General features: G+C 49.9%; 1 protein-coding gene across 18 annotated transcripts in view; it reads left to right on the forward strand.

The window, feature by feature from the left end:
- The window catches only part of MAPT (microtubule associated protein tau), a 102233-nt gene that overhangs the window by 32144 nt on the left and 48678 nt on the right, over nucleotides 1-21411 (forward strand). Inside the window, exon 1 of one of the 18 annotated variants that reach the window (XM_060134844.1) lies at nucleotides 13260-13280. The exons of the other annotated variants lie outside the window; for them this stretch is intronic. The gene's annotated coding sequence lies outside the window, so the exon portion shown is untranslated. Of the gene's footprint in view, nucleotides 1-13259; nucleotides 13281-21411 lie in introns of those variants that run through there. 18 annotated transcript variants of the gene reach the window in all.

The following is a 21411-nucleotide window of genomic DNA, read 5'->3' on the forward strand; positions in this document are numbered from 1 at the left end:
AGTGGTTAGGACTCCATGTTTTCACTGCCAAGGGCCTGGATTCGATCCCTGGTTGGGGAACTAAGATCCCACAAGCCGTGTGGTGCAGCCTAAAAAAGAAGAAGAAGAAAAAAAAAAAGATCTCTGGCAATCCTCCTAAGACTGAGGATACCGAGGCAACTTGCTAGATCCCAGGTCCCTTGACCTTCTTCCTGGACAGGACCAGCTCTCCCTGTGCGTCCAAGAGTCTCTGCATCTTAACATGGTTTCCGATGGAACTTTTGCTCTGTTATATTGACTTCCTTTATAAAAGAAAACAGACAAGAAATTAAATGTTGGGTTTGAGAAGGTTGATGTGAGCCATTGAGCTAGAAAGTGAGCTTGCAGTAAATTCTAGCAGGTTTTTCTTAGGAATAATATCATCTCCAGCCACTCGCAGTAGATTTATTCTGAATTCAGAAAGAGGCTTCATTTGTTGTTTATACTTTGCGTTATTGGTGTGTTTCTTTAAATTATGATCCTTAGTCATTAGGATATTTCAGTGCAATGTGTTGGATCTAAATGATGCATACATTTGTTCTTTTTTGCAGAGTAGTTTATATTGTGGGTTTTAATTTAACTTAAAAATAATAGGGCTTCCCTGGTGGTGCAGTGGTTAAGAATCCGCCTGCCAATGCGGGGGACATGGGTTCGAGCCCTGGTCCGGGAAGATCCCACAGGTCGCGGAGGAACTAAAGCCCATGCGCCAAAACTACTGAACCTGTGCTCTGCAGCCCACAAGCCACAACTACTGAAGCCCGTGCTCCGCAACAAGAGAAGCCACCGCAATGAGAAGCCCGCACACCACAACGATGAGTAGCCCCCGCTCACAGCAACTAGAGAAAGCCCACGTGCAGCAACGAAGACCCAATGCAGCCAAAAATAAGTAAATAAATAAAAAAAAATACTAACCTTTTCTTGGACAATTGCCCAAATGATATTATCAGCCATACGGTTGAGAATGTGTGTTCTGCAGGCGCCTTCTAGCGTTTTGCTTTCTGAAGGCCACTGGCTAGAGACTGCACATGAACAGGCATGGGCTGGAGCACAAAACAACGCTGATGTAAAGTCATCAATCCAAAGTGGATACCAGCTTTCTGAGCCAAAGGCGCTCTCTATTAAATTAGACAGTGGTACAGCCAAAGGCGCTCTCTATTAAATTAGACAGTGTCAGAGGCAGAAGCTAATTTCTTGCCTTGCTTGGCTGTTGACTAGCTGGGTGGCTTTGGGCAACTTGCTTAGCTTCTCTGTTACCTTCTCTGCAAAGTGGAGTCATCTCCTTACCAGACAGAAGGTGGACCCTGAGCCCGAGGCTGTGTGATTTCCCCCTCTTAGAAGGACCTCTGATCCTACCAGCTATTTAACAACCACAAGTTAATAATTGGGAAAAGCAGAGGGAACACTTCTGTTTAGATAATCATGCGTGGTTTTGTCCTTTTCTGGTTGGAAAGATGTAAGTGTGACTGGGGAGGTAACCGCATTCAGTTGCAGCCTTCCAGGGCAGACCTCTCTGGGGAAGGTTGCTGTGCCCAGAGCCCGTCACCAGAATTTGAAAATTGACTGTCGTGGGGTCTGCTGACCTTGACAGCTAATGGTGTGCTGAGAAGTGTCCCTCCAAAGAGGCTTTTCCATTCGGTCGGGAGTTTCTGGGCATCCCTTCCTCGGCGCCGTGATGCTGTCTCCTCCCTCAACCCCCACCCCAACTGGTCCCTCTCCTTCCCTCCCCAACGCCCTCAACTTTCTCACAAGCCTTTATGCTGCTGCAGCCTTTTCTAATGAGGAGGTTCTGGCCAGGGCCTCTCTGCAGCTTGATCACGTGGTCCAGGGATCACCCTGAAAAGGGTGTCAGAGGTGGGCACACAGCCAGGGCCAGTCTATTTACCGGACGCACCTCCTTTGAACTTGGAGACAAGGCGGTACAGGAATTTGGACTCTGCAGGAATTAACAGCTCCAACACCAGCCCCAGAGCCAATGTGTGAGGTGCATGCTTTGTTCTTTGTCAGATTCCAGCAAACAGGACTGTCACAGAGAAGCCTGTTGGGAGCTGTTCCCCTGGTGCTGGCTCAGGGCTCCTAGCTGGCGCTTGGCCTTAAGTCTCTCAGAACTGGGTTCCACCGAAATGTCTAGTCTCTCAACCATCACCCCTTTGACCAATGATGTCCCTTTGTCCGGTGATGACACGCCCCCCACCCCATGCCTGATAATGACCCTGTCTCTACCCCCTCTCCAGCCAGAGGAAGGAATTTGTCCCTCCAGGTCTGCCTTCCCTTCAAGTCTTAGCTCAAGCTCATATTCTTTCCAGAGCCTTCTCGACCCCCGTCTCTTTCCGGCTGCTACAGCTTTGTCTCTAGCACCTATTCCACACTTAGCTCACAGAATCACAGACTCTTGGGGCACAGGCCAATCTGCCTTCTATCTTCTGACCTGTGGCCTTGAACTGTATTTATCTCTTTGTCTCCCGTCCCAAGCCAGATCCCAAGAGGTCTTCCATCCCTTTGTCCAGGCTGGAGACCCCCACCCATGGGAGACAGCATTCCGAAAATGGAGTTGACCATGGGGTTGCCCTGAAATTATCCCTGTGTCGTTCAGTATTTGCATATGTATCTCCCCGGCCAGACTGACTATATCCAAGGGCAGGGGCCACATCTGCTCCCTGCTGGGGGCTGGTACATGACTTTCTCATAGTCTGCTTACTGCCCTGGTCCCTGGGGTCTCCCCAGCTGCTCCGCCAGGGCTGGGCCAGTGGGATTGCTCTGTCCTGTTTATATCATCTCTCCCTGCCTGACTTACCCTCCTGCCCAGAGGTATGCCTTTGAGACTGGAGGGCATATATGCACATGCATGGGCGCGGTGCACATAGACACAGCCCCTAAGCTCAGCGTCAGTAATGCATTTTATACACTGAAAGCTGCTGTAAACTTTATTACACAACTGACATGTCTGAATTGGCTCCCAAATCCACCACCAAGCATGTGGTGCTTGGTGAGCCTGTCACTTAGGAGCGCACTTTCCTCTCTGTTTGTTAATAATAGATGCTTCTTACAGCCTCAGCTTGACAGCTTTGATTTAAAAGGGATATTAAACCGAAGAGACTAATGGATGCATCTGAATTTGTGCCTTTTAAGCACAAAACATTGCTCTTCTTAATTAACTGAATTTTGTCCGTTGGTTGGAAAAGGCGCTCTCCTCATTGCATCATTAGCTACTGACATCTGGACAGCGCCCGGAGCAAATCTCGGGTGTGTTCCCGGACTCTCGGGAGGCATCGAGAACCACCTAGATACACAGAGTGTGTATGCCTGGGGCTGTCTAGCAGCGTGAGACACCCGGAGAGATGACTCCCATCCCATCTCTCCCCACCTGGGAGAGGAGATTTCTTCCATCCAGTTCACCATTCAAAGTGGAAAAGGAGTCTTCCCTGAGCCGCACATGCCCACTCCTGGTCTGCAAATACATAATGTGGTATGAGAGCATGTCAGTCAGCTGTCCTCAGCGTGGGTCATGGGTCGGACTCCCCACTCCCCCCGCGTCACTTCCTCCTCCCCGCACAGGCTCAGGTGCATTGTGCTTCTGTCTTTGGACAGTGCAGAAGGTAGGACCATGGAAGGACCAGAACTGTGGGGAGAAGCCCCCCTCAAACCACTGCCCTGGTCTCCAGCCCCGTTCCCTCTAGGAAGCTGGTGGGTGCTGACACGGGGGAGGAGGGAGGAGGGGGTCCAGCAGGGCATGTGGAGAGGATATGACCACCACTCTGGGGCTGTCCATGTGCACAGTCAGACAGACCAGGCCCTGTGGACTTTTTGTACCATTTAGCTGGAGTGGAAAGGAAGGCGACACCATCTAATAGAAAGCACTCTGGAGGCAAACAGACCTGATTCACACCCTGGCTCGGCCGCTGTACCAGCCGAAGCGTTAGCACCTTGACCTCTTGGAGATTTAGAGCTGTGGGCTGCACACTGGTGCTATCAATGCCTACCTGGCCAGAGGGTGGAGGAGACTGTGCGGTATGTACTACAGGGCCTCACACGATGCCTGCCACATGGCAGATGCACCCTCCACGTCCATTTCTTTCCTTTCTTTTCCCAAAATCAAGTTGTCACGTGCTGGCCCACCTTAATGAGCAGACTTACAGAAATTAACTGTTCGTTTTCTATTTGCTTCTGTAAAAAACTACCACAAATGTAGTGGCTTAAACCAACACAACCGTTTTATCTGACAGTTGTGGAGGTAGCAGAAGTCCAATACAGGTTTCACTGGGCTAAAATCAAGGTGATGGCAGGGCTGCATTCCTTTCTGGAGGATCTAGGGGAGAATCTGTTTTCTTGCCTTCTCCAGCTTCCTCGGCTCATGGCCCCTTCCATCTTCAAAGCCAGCTTGACTGGTTGAGTCCTTCTCAAATCACATCACTCTGACACTGACTCCCCTGCCACCATCTTCCACGTGTAAGGACCCTTGCGATTACATTGGGCCCACCTGGATAATCCAGAATAATCTTAAAGTCAGCTGACTAGCAACCTTCATTCCGTCTGCAACCATAACCCTCCTTTGCCACATAAAGTAACAAAGTATTCATAGGTTCTGGGGATTAGGACATGGATATCTTTTTTTTTTTTGTGGTACACGGGCCTCTCACTGCTGTGGCCCCTCCCTTTGCGGAGCACAGGCTCCGGACGCGCAGGTTCAGTGACCATGGCTCACGGGCCCAGCCGCTCCGTGGCATGTGGGATCTTCCCGGACCGGGGCACGAACCCGCGTCCCCTGCATCGGCAGGCGGACTCTCAACCACTGCGCCACCAGGGAAGCCCCAGGACATGGATATCTTTAAGATGCTGTTCTGTCTACCACATTAACTAAATGCAAATACATATTTTTACTTAATCGAAGAAGATTTAATAACTAATCTTTTTCAACAAGATCTGGAAGAGGTGGTATAAATGTATAAATTAAGATGAAGTAATCTGAATCATATTTGTAATATCCTTAGTTTCATTGCACATTTTTAACCAGATTTTACTAAATAAAACCAGCTTCTTTGCAGCCCTTTTGCAGTATCTTAGCTCATCTTGCATTCTTTCACATAGAACAAGCCTTTAAATCACAGGCATAAGGTGTTTAGACATTCTTTGTCCCTCGGATATTGCTTATAAATCAACATTTCATGGCTCCCTGGAAAATACTTTCTAAACAATAAGCCCCAGGACATAAAGGAAAGGACAGTGCTCTTTAATTGCAGATGGTCTTTTAGAAGGAGGTTTCTAATTACTTTGCTCTTTCTCTTGAGCTGAGGCATTGAAGTGTGGGTGACAGAGAATCCTATGATGTGGCTTCATCCTGAGCCTCCGAGGACCCAGTCACAGAGCAGAAACACCCACTCCCAAAATGTCCCTGGGGCCACATCTGAGAAGGACCCTGGAGTTCGTGCAGGGCCTGCATTGGTGAGGGTTCCCTCGAGTATGTTTCAGATTCTGATGTCCTCTTTTTCCTTCAGTGGAAAGAGGCATTCAGTGATCTTTCCTCTTCTCAATGAACTCACTTTCTCGTATTTTTGTTCATCGTTTGTGTAACTTGAAGGAATCAGATTATTTTCCTCCTCCTTGACAGGAAGCAGAGATGCAATGTCCTAAAATTGTGGTGGGGACTCTAAGAGAACAGAGAGTAGTAAAATCTATGAAAAGGGACAGTGACGGCCTCTATACTACAAGTTTCTAATTTTATTGCAAAAACACTGTGGTATTTTCTAAGTAAATGGAATTGCATTTGACCTTCAGTATCAAATGCATGGATCTGATGCTTGGAAAACAATGGTTTCTGCTTTACTTGGGGTGTGTTCAGTGAAATGTGTTCCTGACTTACGTTTGAATCCTGGCTTCACTGTCGACTAGCTGTGTGACTTTGGGTGAGTTACTTCACCTCTCTGTGCTGTCGAGGGCCTCTCTTGTTTTTTTTTGTTTTTTTTTGCGGTACACGGGCTTCTCACTGTTGTGGCCTCTCCCGTTGCGGAGCACAGGCTCCAGACGCGCAGGCTCAGCAGCCATGGCTCACGGGCCCAGCCGCTCTGCGGCATGTGGGATCTTCCCGGACCGGGGCACGAACCTGTGTCCCCTGCATCGGCAGGCGGACTCTTAACCACTGCGCCACCAGGGAAGCCCGAGGGCCTCTTTCTTTAAAGTCCATTCTAAGCTTAGAACCCAGGATTCTATGATTCTGACCTGGTCAAGCAGGGGCACCCAGACAGATGCCTGGAGAATAAGTCTGTTTTGGGGAGAGGAGAAGGAACCACAGTGGGGAGACCTTGATGACAAATTCAAGGTCATTCCTGGTTAACCCAATGCCCAGATGACTCAGCAGTTATATCTCATTTATTTTGGTCATTTGAGGTTTGCAAAGCGGCGAGAGAATTTGAGTTCCCTCCCCTACCCCATTGGAGAGGAATATTCTCTCCAATGGGGTGTGAGAGGTAGTTATCCAGGGAGCTGGGGTAGCCCACACAAGAGAACAGGTCTGCTGTCAGATTTGCAACGGACAATGAGCTTGGGAAGTGTTATCGATGAATGCTGTCACCTCTCCTCCTCCCTCCCACGGGAGCCCATCTCCCTGCCCCCCAGCTCCTTGGTTCAGCAGCATTATTGGGGCCTTCCTCCTGCCAGGTGTGGGACCAGGTGCTGAAGACATGATGGTGAAGGAGGTGGCTGTGGCTCTCCCATCCTCAGGGCATTAGCATCCCAGAGGATTACAGCACCAGGCAAGTGTCTGTGAGGGGCACACTCGAGGGAGTTTGGCAGAGTCAAGAAGGGCTTCTAGAAGCAGTGGCTGCTTTGATAGAGCCTGAAGCTTGAGTAGGAGTTAGCCAGACAAAGGGGAGGGGACGTGGAGGACAGGGCTTCCCTGGCAGGGAGACCAGGCCTGGCAAAGGCCTGGGGGGGAGAAAGTGTAGCAGTTAGGGTCGCACAACTGCACAAGTGTAGCAGTCAGGGTCGAAGAAGCGTGAGGGGCGGCTTTCAGTTCACAGTCATTCTTTCATTCATCCTGAGCGCAGACCCCCTACCAAGCACTGCACTAAGGACTGAGTTGTTTACAGGTTTAAAAAAACAAGTAGAGGAGAGTCTCCACCCTCGAGGAGCTTGCATTCTAATGGAGGGACTCATGGGTACAATTAGGATATGATGTGACAGGTGCAACAGGAAAGACCGGCCCCAGTGTTGAGTGGAAGGAGGCCAGAGAGGTAATAGATTCTTACCCATGTCTCGGGAGTGCATGAGTTTCCAGGCTAATCCCGGAAGTGGGGTCAGGGAGATGTGGTGAATTCTTTGGAAGTGAGGGAGTTGTGATGTTTCTGTTTCCCCAAGGCACCTGGGGTGTGTGTGTATGTGTGTGTGTGTATGTGTGTGTGTGTGTGTGTGTGTGTGTGCGCGCGCGCGCACCTCCCCAGCGAGCCCTGCCTCTCTCAGCCTCTGCCCACCCTGAGCTTTGTGGGGACAGGATGGCGAATGCTGCCTGGGCTCTTGGCCTGGAGGGGCCCCTAAGACACCCATACTCCACCTCTGCAGTACAGCAGCCTTCCCAAGCAAGCAGTTCATTCGTTCATTTTCCCTGTTTTTGCTGTGTGTATCCAACTCCTGGTTTTAACAGGGAGGACGCTGCACCTCCCAGGCAAAGATGTTTTGACCTGCCACCCCCTGACAGCCCGTCCACCTGGAAAGGTACCCTTCGGCCCAGCGCTTTTCCTGGTGCCCCTCTGCACCCTGGTGGGCCACAACCCCCCATTCGACAAAGGCCAGGACCGTTGAATGGGGTGGGGTCGTTGCCCACCGGAAGGAAAAGCTCAGGTCATACAAACAATGCAAAGCTACCTTCGCGGCTTGTTTGTCACAGACGCCCCCAGGGGTTAGATCTGAGCTGAAGCTGGGTGGCCCAGCAGAGAGAAGGTTTGTGTACAAGCTGCCTCATCTCCGCTGTTCCTCAGAGAGAGCCGCTTTCTACCCGCCCGGGCGGAGGGCTCCACCTCCCCACAGGAAGGTTGGAGGGCATCTGTATTTTTAGATTTAGCAAAGGAAAATAAATTTGACTTTGAGCCTCTTTTGCAATGTTTTAAACATCTTTATTGAGATTATGGTTCATGTACCATAAAAACCATCCCTTTAAAGTTACAATTCAGTGGGTTTTAGTATCCCTGTACAATTTCGACTTTGATGGTAATTCCTAAGACACTAGGAAGACCCAGAAGCAGCTCAGATGGGGGCAGGGCGACAACGCCGAGGCAGCTGCCCCTCTCTGTTCTCCGGATGCGTGACTCCGGGTGTAGTGTTTTCTCCTTTTCCAAGAAGAATTTCATTTCCTATCATGTTTCTAAGTTCTTTGTACTTCTTTCTCGCCAGCTTTTTCTCTCTTATTTGCTCATTCTGTCTTCCTTCCCTCCTTGACTGTAATTTCTGTTTCTGAACATAATGTCCAGGCCTTTCTGCTGGATAATGAATATTTTGCGACCAACAGAGGCTGCCTGGGCTTTTTCTGAAATACGTACTTGGGGGCCCAGAGCCTAAATGTACGCCCCTGGCTTTGACTTCCTGTTTCTCCCTGATCTGAATTTCTGCTGTGTCCGTTTTAATTGAACCAGATATTTGTGCGCCTGGATTGGATCTCTTTCCAAAGCTGTGTTGAAATTCTTTCTTTCAAGATCATTTCCTCACTCCATAAATTTTCTGTTTTCCACTGTACTCCACTTTGTCAAGCATAATTATTTTATCCAAATAAGAGAGCATGACCCAGGGTCCCATGCTGGATAATATTTGCATTTTCTTATTTTAATTTTAATGAGAAGTTTTATCGATAAATATTGAAGCTACTTTCCCAACCTCAATAGATGCAGCAAAAGTGTCTGGTTTCCCCTTTATCTACATAAAGAGCCTATATTTTTATATTCTGACGTGGCCACGAACCCTTACCGTGCACATTGCATTGGGAAGTTACCTTTTCTAGGGCTCGTAAGGCTGTAACTTCAGCTCTGGTGGGGCTTCTCACCTCCCTGCTTCTCTCTAAATCCCTTTTCGGAACAAGCTAGATATAAATACATGAACAATTACAGCCCCCCAATGTGTTTAGACTTTTCACTGGATCTTAGAGAATCACACTTGTGATAGGCAAGGGTTTGTGACACCAGAGTGCTATGTCCAGGTGTCCCTGGCTCTCTGCGTTAAATGTGTACCTGAAAGGCTGCGCGTCAGCTGTTAGTGAACCCCATCTCTTTGCGTCATGACTCCTCCCACTGTGTGAAGCCTCCCCATCCGGGAACCATCACTGGCTCCATAGGGCTTCCCCCACTACCCCCATCAGGCACCTCTGGTGGTGTTCCTCCGGCCCCAGGTTAAGAATGCCCCACACACATTGTCCCCCTAAGCGGCCTCTGTCTTCATGGTTGATCACAGATGTCGTTGAACACATCACACTGACGCCTAGAATCAGTATTAAACCTCTTGGTCACCTTGACCCGTCAGCCACGCCGGTGCCTACAGGCAGCCCACGATTTGTGAACAAAAGGAGCAGCACACCGTGGACAAATCCTTGACTTTGTTACAGGGTGTTTTGTTTTGCCAAAAGCGGAACGTATTTATTACTTTTTGTCAGATTATGAGCACATGTTTAGAAAACAGTATGATAAAACAAAAATGTACACAACAACAAGAGAAAGTCTCCCTAATTCCACTTCCCTTCCCAGATCACATGTCCTTTACAATATCTTTTTTTTTTTTTTTTTAAGTTTATTTTTGGCTGCGTTGGGTCTTCGTTGCTGCGCGTGGGCTTTCTCTAGTTGTGGCGAGCGGGGGCTGCTCTTCGTTGTGGTGCACGGGCTTCTCGTTGCAGTGGCTTCTCTTGTTGTGGAGCACGGGCTCTAGGTACACAGGCTTTAGTAGTTGTAGCTCACGAGCTCTAGAGCGCAGGCTCCAGTAGTTGTGGTGCACGGGCTCAGTAGCTGTAGCTCGTGGACTGTAGAGCGCAGGCTCAGTAGTTGTGGCGCACGGGCTGAGTTGTTCCACAGCATGTGGAATCTTCCCGGACCAGGGCTCGAACCCGTGTCCCCTGCATTGGCAGGCGGATTCCCAACCGCTGTGCCACCAGGGAAGCCCCCTTTGTGACTTCTTGTCTGCACATATGCATATATATGCTACTGTCTTGTTTATAAACATTCTGTGCGTGCACATTTCTAAAACTGCCTTTTTCCCTTGGTGATACAGGATGGAGCTCTCTCCATGCCAGTGTGTTCGCTTCTCCCCTGTCCTCCTCACAGAGGGGTCAGCTTCACACAGTGTGCTCCGGGACACGGTTTTGGCCCCGTCTCCAGGAGTCACGGGACCAGGGGATGACCTCACCGGGTACACCATCTGCCCTGCCTGGCCAGAGGCTGCATCGGGAGGGCCAAGGGGGCACCATGTGTCGTTGGATCCAACGTGGGGTGGGGCTCTGGGCCCTGAGAAGCTGTTTAGTCTGAAAATACGAACAGGACGCAGAAAGGTTTGGCTCAGATAATGGGTGATAGGTTGTCATGATAGTAACCACAGCGGGCACTTCGATCGCATTTACTGTATTAACTCGTCTAATCCCCACACCTTACAGACGAGGCAGCGGAGGCTCTGAGAGGTTGAGTGACTTACTCGAGGCCACCCCGCTAGTAAGTGGCGGATCTGGAGTGGAACCCAGACAGCCTGACCCCAGTGTGTTCTCCACGCCCCAGAAATGCACTGTCTGCTCTGCCCCTGATGCTGTGTGGGCACCTCTGTCAAGGGGGTAATTCAGGGATGGTGTGCTTGACCTGGGTGGCATTTCTCCCATGGGTTCAAAGGACACTATTTGTTTTCCGTCTTTGCCGCTGTGCTGAGTTCAGGTTGCTCATTACTGAGGGACATTGCTGATTAGAGACAGACTACGCCGTCCTCCTGTGCCCCGCGTCCTTCGGGGTGTGTCCTCAGACTCAAAAAATAGAAATGAAAGCGTCCTCCAAACTGCCACCTTCCCTTCCTCGTTTCCTCTCCCCTCCCCTTCTTCCTTGTTGTCCCATCTAATGAAATGTTGTGGCAAAAAGAGCCAATTTCTGGTCATTGCACGTGGCCTCTCAGACTCCCGCCTCCTTCGCTGCCAAGACTGGTGCGGACGCTTCGTCTCTCCCCACCTCCCAGCATCACCTTCTCCGCATCACCTCCCCTGTCTCCTCTGTGCTCCGGTGCCAGTGCTGGGAGGGGTGGGGAGCAGAGACACCCCAGTTCTTCCCCGATGCTTACCTTCGCTCCGTCACTTCCGAGACCTTCCTGGAAGGACCCCCTCGTTTCTCCTCCTCTCCCTGGGCCGCCCCAGAGCTGCCTCTCACGTCTTCATGCTCTGTCTCCCCCTCCTTCAGGGCAGAAGCACAAAGCCTCTTGTATCGGCCCCTGATTTTATCCCTTCAGGTTAGGCCTCCTCTTCCCCATCCTCAGATATCTTCTCCTTGCGCAGAACCCATGTGTCATAACAACAGTACCGAGTATCAGTCTAGAACATCGCAGTTCACTGAAGCACTCTCTCTCACATGCATTTTTCCAGTGACCCTCACAGCCACCCTGTGACACAGGTGTCCTCGGGCCCATGTTACAAATGAAGAATCAGTGATTCAGAGAGGGCAAGTGACTGGCCCGGCATCGATCAGCCAGTGAGTGGTCCCTCCTAAGCCTAGAGCCCAGGGCTCTGGACTTCACACCACGTGTCCTTTCTACCCAAATCCATAGAGAGGTCCGAACCGGCCATAAGGTCGTCAGGAAGATTTGGAGCCAGTGCACCGAGGGCACAAGGAGTCCAGCCGTTCATGCAACTAACGAGGCTGGACTTGGCGCGTTCCACGAGAGGCGCTAGGGCCGAGTGGCCTCGCAGGGTAGATGCAAACATGGCATCTCTGGATCAAGAGACCCTGCTTCATGGGAGAGACCCGGGTCCAAGGGGAAGCGGAGCAAGGGACCCTCCAGGCTCACCTTTGGGGGCAGGATGGAGGGTGCCTCCCCAGCTCCTGCTGTGAGGGTGAAGCCGTGCAGTGTTCTCAGAGGGCCTTAAGAGGGGGCAGCCTAAGTGCTATTCATCAGTCCCAGGAATGCTCATGGAGAAGCAGGTGCTCCTGAGAACCCAGAATGGTCTTTGGCAAATGGCCCGAGGTGCCTCTGAGAGGCCTCAAGACCCTGACTGTGGGGGGCCCATTCAACATCGGGTACAGCCGTGTCCTCACGCCCCTGACATCATTCCGCCCAGCGTTCGCTCCCAGCGACTTCCTAGCCCTAAGGTGAGCTTTCCAGGAAATCACTACCCGCCACACTCTGTCCCCCGCCCTGGCACTGTCTCTAGGTCCACTTGATCCTCTCTGTGCCTCAGTCTCCCCAGCTGCAGAATGGAGCTAAGATGACCCGTGTATCTCACAGAGGTGCAGTTGGAATGGCTCCTCCTATATCAGGGCTTCAGAGTGGGGCTTCATGATTTGTCAGTGAAGGTCTCCAGAGACCCACCCTGTGTCCAGCTGGAGGCTGGGACTGCAGGTTCAAAGCCACGCGTGCCTTCTCCCTCAGCTGGAGCTACGGAGCATCAATGCAAAAATGGGGATAATAAGATAATAACATTTCCTCTGTCACATAGGCCGTTGTGAGGACTAAATGAGGTGAAATGTGTAAATAGTGCCTGGCTACAGAAATATTTATTCAGGGAAGATCATGGATGGCTAAAAAAAAAGGGCGGGGTGGGGGGGACTTTAAAAGTCCCCCTCCAGAGCTTTTTAAGTGCTCCATTTGCTGCCTGTTAGAGCTAGAGGGCAGAGAGATAACAGCAAATCTAGACATTGTAGCCATTGACGATCAACCAGAAATTAATGTAAAGCTTATTAATACCAGTATATTTATTACACAAATAAAGTAGGCTACAGAGCAACTGGTATGATATGGTCTCATTTGGGGAAAATTATATGTGTGCATAGGCGAGGTGTTTGCACAGAAGTTCCCTAGAATGTTAACAGTGGTGATTTTGCTTTCCTCTTTTCACATTTTTGTATTTAACTTTTTAATAATGACTATGAATCACTTTTATAAAACAATAAATTCTCTCTCTCTCTCTCTCCCTCCCTCTCTCTCTCAGGATTAAGAGTGGCTTGCCCTAGAAAAAAAAAAAAGCAATTTTTCGCTGTGGTTTTCCCAGCTTTGACATCAAAAGAGACTGCTTTTTATCCATTTGGTGCTCTGAGTTGAGGGGATTCATCTCAGATACAGTTAAGTGGTCACCAGGGCCACTGGCAGTCCCTGAACGGGACAGAGGCTCAGCAACCTGCCGCCACCCCCCGTAGGGGTGTCACATGGCAGTGCTGTCCTCGTTGAAGGCTAACTGATCAGAAAGGGGGTTGGAGGGAAAACTACTGCAGTTCTGAAAACAAAGGCCACCCAAGCACGCCGTATCATCCTAACAGATGCTACAGCACTATTTGACTATACCAGCAGTTACAAAGGAGGTCAAAAAAATAAAACAGAATCCTTGAGCTTAAAACCAGAATTGTCCTCTCCGACACAGTCTGTGGATTTTCTTGGTGGTGGACGTCAGCCGGCTGACATCAGCCATGACACATGGTGTGTGCACAGCAACACCACCTCCCCCCAGAAAGCGGCCTTCATTCATGCTTTCATACAACTGTTGATTGTTCTCTTTGGATTGAGGCCCGGGATTATTCCAGTTTCTTCTCACCAACCTAAGTCTTTCCTCTCTGTGGGCTCCTTTATCTTCTCTGCACTTAATTTGGCAGTTCTGCCTGAAATCCGGGTATTATCATTATTATTGTTCAGATTCGGTTCTAGAACATTCTCTGGTACCCTGTGATAGGATGTGAGCACAAGCTCACACTTTAGAGTTCCTCTGAGGTTTGCCAGGCCGTCTTCCCTCCAGCAAGTCTTCCTGAGAACTTCCCCGTGGTGTCTGGGTGCTGGGTGCCACCTGCCTGTCGGGGGCGGGAGAGAAGAGGGGCAACACAAAAGGAGACTAGCTGTGAGGGAAGTGCATCTGAAGCAGCAGAGTTGCCACGCGCCAGCCCAGAGTTCTCTTGAACCCTGGAGGCTCTTCCTCTTTCTTTAGGTACAGCTGGCTTCCTGCTTCGTAAGTATAGGGATTTCCTAACGACCTTGGGCCCAGACTTCACCTCCGCCAAGGAGACTACTATGCCTGCCCTTTCACTAATCTTTATATCTTAAAGTACAACAGTTGAACCGTAAGCATTAAAGAATAGACTGTAAATACAAAGAGAAAGTTGTCAAAGGAAACGAAAGCTTTCACTCAGTTGAGTGGGTCCTTATGTTCCTGAAATGGGTGATCTCAGTCACTGCTTGATTTAATCACTGTGTCAGTCGGCCTCACAAGGTCAGATTCTGGTGCCAGGCTGCTTAGGCTTTGAGCCCTGACTCCATTACATGTTTACTGTGTGACCTTGGGCAAGTTACTCGACCTCTCTGTGCCTCGGTTTCCCCCTCTGTAGAAGTCGACATCATAATAGGGGCAGTTGTGTTGATTAAATGAGTCAATACCTGGAAATGCTTGAAACGTGGCTCCTGTCATGAGGAATCCTGTTTTCCACCTGAACGCACTGGCAAATTCATGATGGTGCAGAAAAGGGACCAGAGCAAAGGAAAGATGGGATGTGGGAGCCAAAAATAACCTTGGAGATCAAAGTTCATTTTAAGGTTATTTTTTTAGATTTCTCTCTACTTGATCTTCAGCTGAGAGATCCATTTAGGGTGTTTGTTTTTTTAATAACAGCTTTATTGAGATATGTCACATGCCATAAAATCCACCCTTTGAAGTGTACAATTCAGTGATTTAAGTATAGTCACAAAGTTGTGCAATATCACCACTCTCTAATTCCAGTTGAGTTTTTAACCTGAGGGAGTTTTAAGGGCCAGCGTCCTTTTTTTGGACGGAGCCACCTGTTCTGGTGGCGGTGATTCCGCTGAGTCACGGCAGCGGCCCCGGGAGCCTGCGGTGCTGCCTGGGGGAGAAGCTGTCCGGTGGCTGGGCTGCAGCGAGCGGGCACCGCGCCCTGGCATGTGCTGCCCCCTAGCGAGGGCTGCAGCTCCGCCCTAAACAGCCCACCCGGCGCCTTCAGGGAGGGGGCTCTAGGATACAAAAAGCTCCTCCCGGGCTTGGACTGCACAGGCAGCGCGTCCTGCTTGGAGCCTGGTGAGCCAGGGTGCGGGACCAGCCCCTGACACGGGCTTTCTTCTTACCTCCTCGGCTCTAATTCCATCCAGCCGAGACAGGGTCATTTCTCTGGGTCCTGGAGGGGAGAAAAGGGCTATGTTTTTAAACTCTCTGTTGGGAAGGCACTGATATGATACAATATCCGAAAGATGGGTTTTAGCATCAAAAGATCAGAGTTCACATCCTGCTCTGCCTCTTACTAGCTGTGTGACACTCAGCAGGTTCCTGAACCTCTCTGAGCCTGTTTCCTCATCTACAAAGTGAGGATAATTCCTCTCTTGGGGCTGTTGTATTACAGAGATTTGCTTTCTCTCTCTGAAGCCCCTGAGACTGGCTAATAGTCACGACTCAAATAAACAGATGCTGTTAATATTCCAAAACTGCCCAAAATGGTGTCCACTGTTGTCCTGGCTTACCTGAGGAGCTTTCTAGAATCAAGATGCATTGCTGTAAGAAAATTAAAAGGAATAGGAAGGATGGCAGTAGGTGTAGGAAGGCTATTTGGTCTTCATCTCCTTCAGGTAGAGACTGCCCCAGGTCAGCTGAAACCCTCAGACACCCTGGAGAACTGGGCAGGAGCAATAAGCCTGGGTGGGGAAGCAGACAGAGGCATCAGAACTGCTGGGAATCTGTGTTCCAGAGGGGAGTCAGGCCCAGGCTGCCTTGCTGGCCTTGGGCAAGTCATTTGGGCCCTTGGGGCCCTTTACCTGGCTGGGATTTGCATCCTGCCCACGTCATAGGTTTGTGGTGAGCCTATATGTTCTGTCCTGGGAAAGTGTCCAGGAAAATGGCAGACGTGCTTCAAATAGTGAGCAGGGTTCCCTGATGATGCCCCAGACGTCACCTCTGGGCTGGGCTGGTTCCTGGGCTTCCCTCATCCACCTCTGGGTGCCTCAGAGGGCAGCCTGAGATGATCAGAAACAAAGCTGACTCTTCAGGTAAGACACACAGAGCAGGTGAACTCTACCAGGCAGAAAATTTATCCACCTTGCAGCCTGGGAAGACCCTCTTCTTCCGGAGCAAAAGGGACCCGGGGTCTCACTTGCACATCCCTGGGCCCCTGAGGGTCTGGAGGGGCCGGGGGCCCAGCCTTGGCAAAATGAGGAAGAAGTTGAAGGTTGTCTGAGGGTCCCTGCCATTCTTCTCTTCCATCATCCTACCCCTTCCTGCCCTCACCTTTCCTCCCCCTCCACGCCGATTTCAGCATTATCAGACAAACATCACAGTAAAAAATTCCAGGGCTTCCCTGGTGGCGCAGTGGTTGAGAGTCCGCCTGCCGATGCAGGGGACATGGGTTCATGCCCCGGTCTGGGAGGATCCCTCATGCCGCAGAGCGGCTGGGCCCGTGAGCCATGGCCGCTGAGCCTGCGCGTCCGGAGCCTGTGCTCCGCGACGGGAGAGGCCACGACAGTGAGAGGCCTGCGTACTGCCAAAAAAAAAAAAAAAAAAAAATTCCATATTATCTTGTTTCCAAACTTAAAAGACTGTGGGTAATCATCAATGGATACATGGATAAACAAAATGTGGTGTATCCATGCCATGAAATATCGTTCCAGGAGCGAAGTCCTGACACATGCTACCACGTGGGTGAATCTTGAAAACATTACACGAAGCGAAAGAAGCAAGACGCGAAAGCCCAGTGTTAGATTATTCCATTTATTTGAAATCTCCGAAATTGGTAAATCCATGGAGACAGAAAGTAGATTCGTGGTTGGCAGGGCATGGGGGGAGGAGTGGGGAGAAACTGCTTCATGGGCACAGGGTTTCTTTCAGGGGTGATGAAAATGTTTTGGAACTAGACAGAGGCGATGGTGGTTCACTTTAAAATGGTCACTTGTGTGTTGTGTGGATTTTACCTCAATCAGGAAAGTAAATAGAAAAGACTGGGTTGCAGCAGCCGCGGTTTGATTCAGGGGGTTCCTCCCTCCCTGTGCCTTCACCCCCTTCCCCTCTCCTGCCTTCTCTTTTATCCTCTCATCACCTGCACTGTCCTCTTTTTTCCTCTGTCTCCCTCTCAGCCCTGCACACACTTTTCTCCCTTTCCCTGGCTTGCCCCCCCGCCACAAGCCATTGGCAAGGCAGCATTGGGTCTGGGGGTGTGATCTTGTAGGACCAGGCACTGTCCTACAACTTAACAAGCCCCTTCCCCTCAATTTCCCAGCTACCAAATGACAAGGACAGACTCCAGGACCCTCTGGTTCTCATTTTCTCTTGTCAGGAGGCAGTGCTTTTCCAAGGGTCCCTAAAGAGTGACCCGTTTTCGTTTCCAGGTTTAACTCAACTTTTGTGCTCCTCCTCAAATTTCTTCCTTACCTCACTCCCCACTGCCTGTAGGTCACTGCCTGGGAAAATGGGAGGTAGGAAATCAGAGAGATTGAAAAAGAGATTGGTTGATTTAGAAGAATAAGAAGGCAAAGCATGGCCTTAGGACAGTAGCTCCTGGCGTGTTTATTTTCCCGTCTGTGTGTCTCTCTTAGGCTACAGGGATCCGTGGGGTGATATAACCACGTCTAGTCTGGACTGTGTACCCACCTCAGGGCTACGCTTGTTTTCGTGTTTTCAGTCTGCTGTCTTTGCGTGAAAGTCCTAGGGCTGGGACGTACGGCTGTGCCGTCTGTCAGTTGCTTTACGTGTTCTTTGCCCAGTTCTTCCAGAGAAATCATCCTGCCCTTGGCTCCCGTAGAGGAAGACCACAGGGGTCAGAGAAGGAGGCAGGGCTGAGCTTTCAGACCCTTGGCTGGGATGGCAGGGGCCCCTGCCTCTCAGCCAGGCCTGGGCTAGAGATTCCTGCTGCCCTGTGACCAATCTTCCCAGGGCTCTGAGCTGGAGGACACAGGCCTAATCGATCTGCTTAAAGTAAAATGTTGGAGCAGGAAGGGAGCTCAGGGGTCACTGGGTGACATGAAGGAGGTTGAGAGAAGTGACTTAGTCACAGCTTTGGGGTGTGAGTCCTGGACACTGCTGCTTCTACACCCCAGATCTGTGCCCCAATGGAAAATTGGAGAACATGTGATGGTCCTGGATGGAAGGACTGGCAGTGAGGGCAGCTGAGTGCCCCGTGAGGACACAAGCTTTGCATCCTGGCATCGCCTCTTCCTGGCTATGTGACCTGGGCAGAGTACCTCCCAGATTCCTCATCTGCCCGTAAGTGACCCAGACAGGTCCAACCCGACGGGACTTGCGTTCTCGTGCGCAGTATTTGTCCTAAGACTGAGAAGAAGAACTACTTCATTTTACTCTCCGAGCGCATCTCCTCTGGGTTCTATTTTCTGCTTACGTCGAGTAGCCTCTCAGAGATGCTCCAGAGATGACCTGTAGGTACCAAAACATTAGCACGGGGCAAGTGGCCCAGCCCAGATGAGTTGGAGAGACAGCACTGGTGGCCTCATTGAATCAGGAGGTCCATGAACCTAAGGCCATTTGCTGGGGTCAGTGGGAGGGGCGGGGTGGGGAGTGCCTCCCTGCTTAGAGAGTTCTTCCCATGCATTCCTCTTTTTACCCTAAAGGAAAATAGTGGCACCTGAGATGCACACGGTTTATTCATTTTGCATAGTGAATAGTAGCCTATGTTTTAAAGGATGATTTAATTTCTCCAGAGGCCCCTGTAATTTGTTCAGCTTCCTATTAGTGCTTCTGACTTTCTCCAGCCATGCAGGGGTGGTGCTGGTGGTAGGGAAGTGGGGGGATCATTAGAATCTGGGACAGTGAGACCCATTGCCTTGCCTTTTGCTCTGTGGCGCTGAGCGAGGCAGCCTGGCAGCCGAAGGGCTTATGCCACAGATGCTGTCTCCAGTCCCTAGAACAGTGCGGCACTGCCCCAGGCCCCAGAATGACCCTTAGTTCTCCTGCTCCTGACTTGAAACTTCTGGAAACTTCTGGAAGGAGACCAAAATGTACAATGATTCTTGCTAAGACTTAATTACAGATTCTTTTTTTTTTTTTTTTGACTATTGAGAGAGGAGAAGAAATACTGGAAAAGCCCAAAGCAGGAGTCTGTAAACTGTGGCCCATGGGCCAAATCTGGTGTTAGCTACGAATGGTATACATTTTCAAATGGTGGAAAAAAACAAAAAAAAGAAAAATATTTCATGACACATAAGATTATATGCAACTCAAATTTCAGTGTCTGTAAAAAAAATTTAACTGGGACCCAGCCGTGCTCATTCATTTACGGATCTATCATCAATGCTGGCTTCCCTGCCGCAGCAGCAGAGGTGAGTAGTTGTAACAGAAGGCACAGCCCCCAAAGCCTACAATATTTACTATCTGGCCCTTTACAGAAACAAACTGCTGACCCTTGACCTGAAATTAAAGTGGAAAACTGTTTCATTGTAGATCTGTTTTCAAAAAAGATCCATAAAAAATTTAAAATTATAATGGAAGTCAAGAGGGAGAGCAGAATCTACTTCCTAGAACTTATTAACTCAAATCAATCACCAGTTGGTAAAATGCAGTGCAGTACACGGGCCTCTCACTGTTGTGGCCTCTCCCGTTGCAGAGCACAGGCTCCAGACGTGCAGGCTCAGCGGCCATGGCTCACGGGCCCAGCCGCTCCACGGCATGTGGGATCTTCCTGGACTGGGGCATGAACCCGTGTCCCCTGCATCGGCAGGCGGACTCTCAACCACTGCGCCACCAGGGAAGCCCGAGATTCTTCTTTTGAGCAGGGATCTTTTAAAGACAGAACCCACCCTTGTTGACCAGCTGCCTTGGACCCTGATGCTGTTCCCTTTGACTGTGCTACCGCCTCCCATTTTCCCAGCCTTGCAAGCCCTCACCTCTAGTGTAATTCTGGGTTCTGATCTCTCCCTCTGACCCCAGCCCAGTTTTAAAGCCCAGTCTAATGTTATCTAAAGTACACTTCTTGGATCTGTCCCTTCCTTTCCATGGCCTCTGCCCCCGCTCTGGTTCCGGCTTTTTTGCTGTATACCTGGATCAGTGCAGTCACCTCCCTGCCAACAGTCCTTTCTTACCCATCCAATTGGCCCTGCCGACTGCTGCTAAAGTGACCTTAGAGCACTTCTTTGATGCCGCCCTGCTCATGCCTGTGAACAAAGTCCAAACTGGCCACCTTGCCCACCTCCAGACTTTGAGTGAGAAGCAGCCACCATGTCACGTGGTTCACCCCATCTGCCCCCAACATGGTGGTCGTGCAGATGGGCATGGAAGAGACCAGGGCATGCGGAATCTTTTTAGTTGTGGCATGCGGGATCTTTAGTTGCCGCATGCATGCAGGATCTAGTTCCCTGACCAGCGATCGGACCTGGGTCCTCACAAGTCACTGAGAGATTTTCTGCTAAGGGATCTCATCTCTGATAAACAGAAGGCTAGAAAATGGTTCTCCCATTCACTCCCCAGAGACCTTGAGGGGAACCCGTTGCCTCTGTACCAGTACCAGTGTTAGAGCCCCAGCCATAATCATCTCAGCTGTGGAAACCCAGAGCCCTTATTATTATATCATCAACACGATGAAGGGGAGGGTCCCACTCACAAAGGCAACCCCAAGGATGAGGAGACATCAAGAGTGGCTGCAGCAAGATTAGAAAAGATAAGAAAAAAAAGAGACAAAAAAATCAAACAAAAATTAAAAAAAAAAAGAGTGGCCTCAGCAACATGCAGGACTACATCTTTCCTTCCACCCCAAGAGATTTAGGAACAAGAATAAATGGGAAAACATACCTTGCTCTTGGGTGGGGACACTAAATATTGTGAAGGTAGCAACTTTTATCGTTTTGGCTTGTCATGCAGTTCTAGCCAAAATCCCAATGGAATTTTGAGAATTTGAGGAAAAAGTGTTCTGAAGAGCATCTGGTAGAGAAAATGTGCAAGAAGATCAAACAATTTTGAAAAAAGAAGATGAGAGTGTCTACGCCCACCTAGAGAATAAGACTGGAGATTCAGCACTTAAATCGGGAGGCTCTAGCACCAAAACGGACAGGTGAATGGAGCAGAATAGATGGTTCACTCACCTGGGGAAAGAGGGAAGACCGTCCTATGAATAGGGCTGGGCCCATTGGTTTAGCTGTTGTATCTGGGAGAAAATTTTTTAGATTCCCACCTCATACACTTAAATAAATTCTAGATGAATTAATAAATTTAATACAAAGAATTAGATCACGAAAGACACAGTAGAAAATATTTATGATCTTTACGTACTATAG

The sequence above is a fragment of the Lagenorhynchus albirostris genome, chromosome 20, assembly GCF_949774975.1.
Source record: "Lagenorhynchus albirostris chromosome 20, mLagAlb1.1, whole genome shotgun sequence".
Lineage (NCBI taxonomy): Eukaryota > Metazoa > Chordata > Mammalia > Artiodactyla > Delphinidae > Lagenorhynchus > Lagenorhynchus albirostris.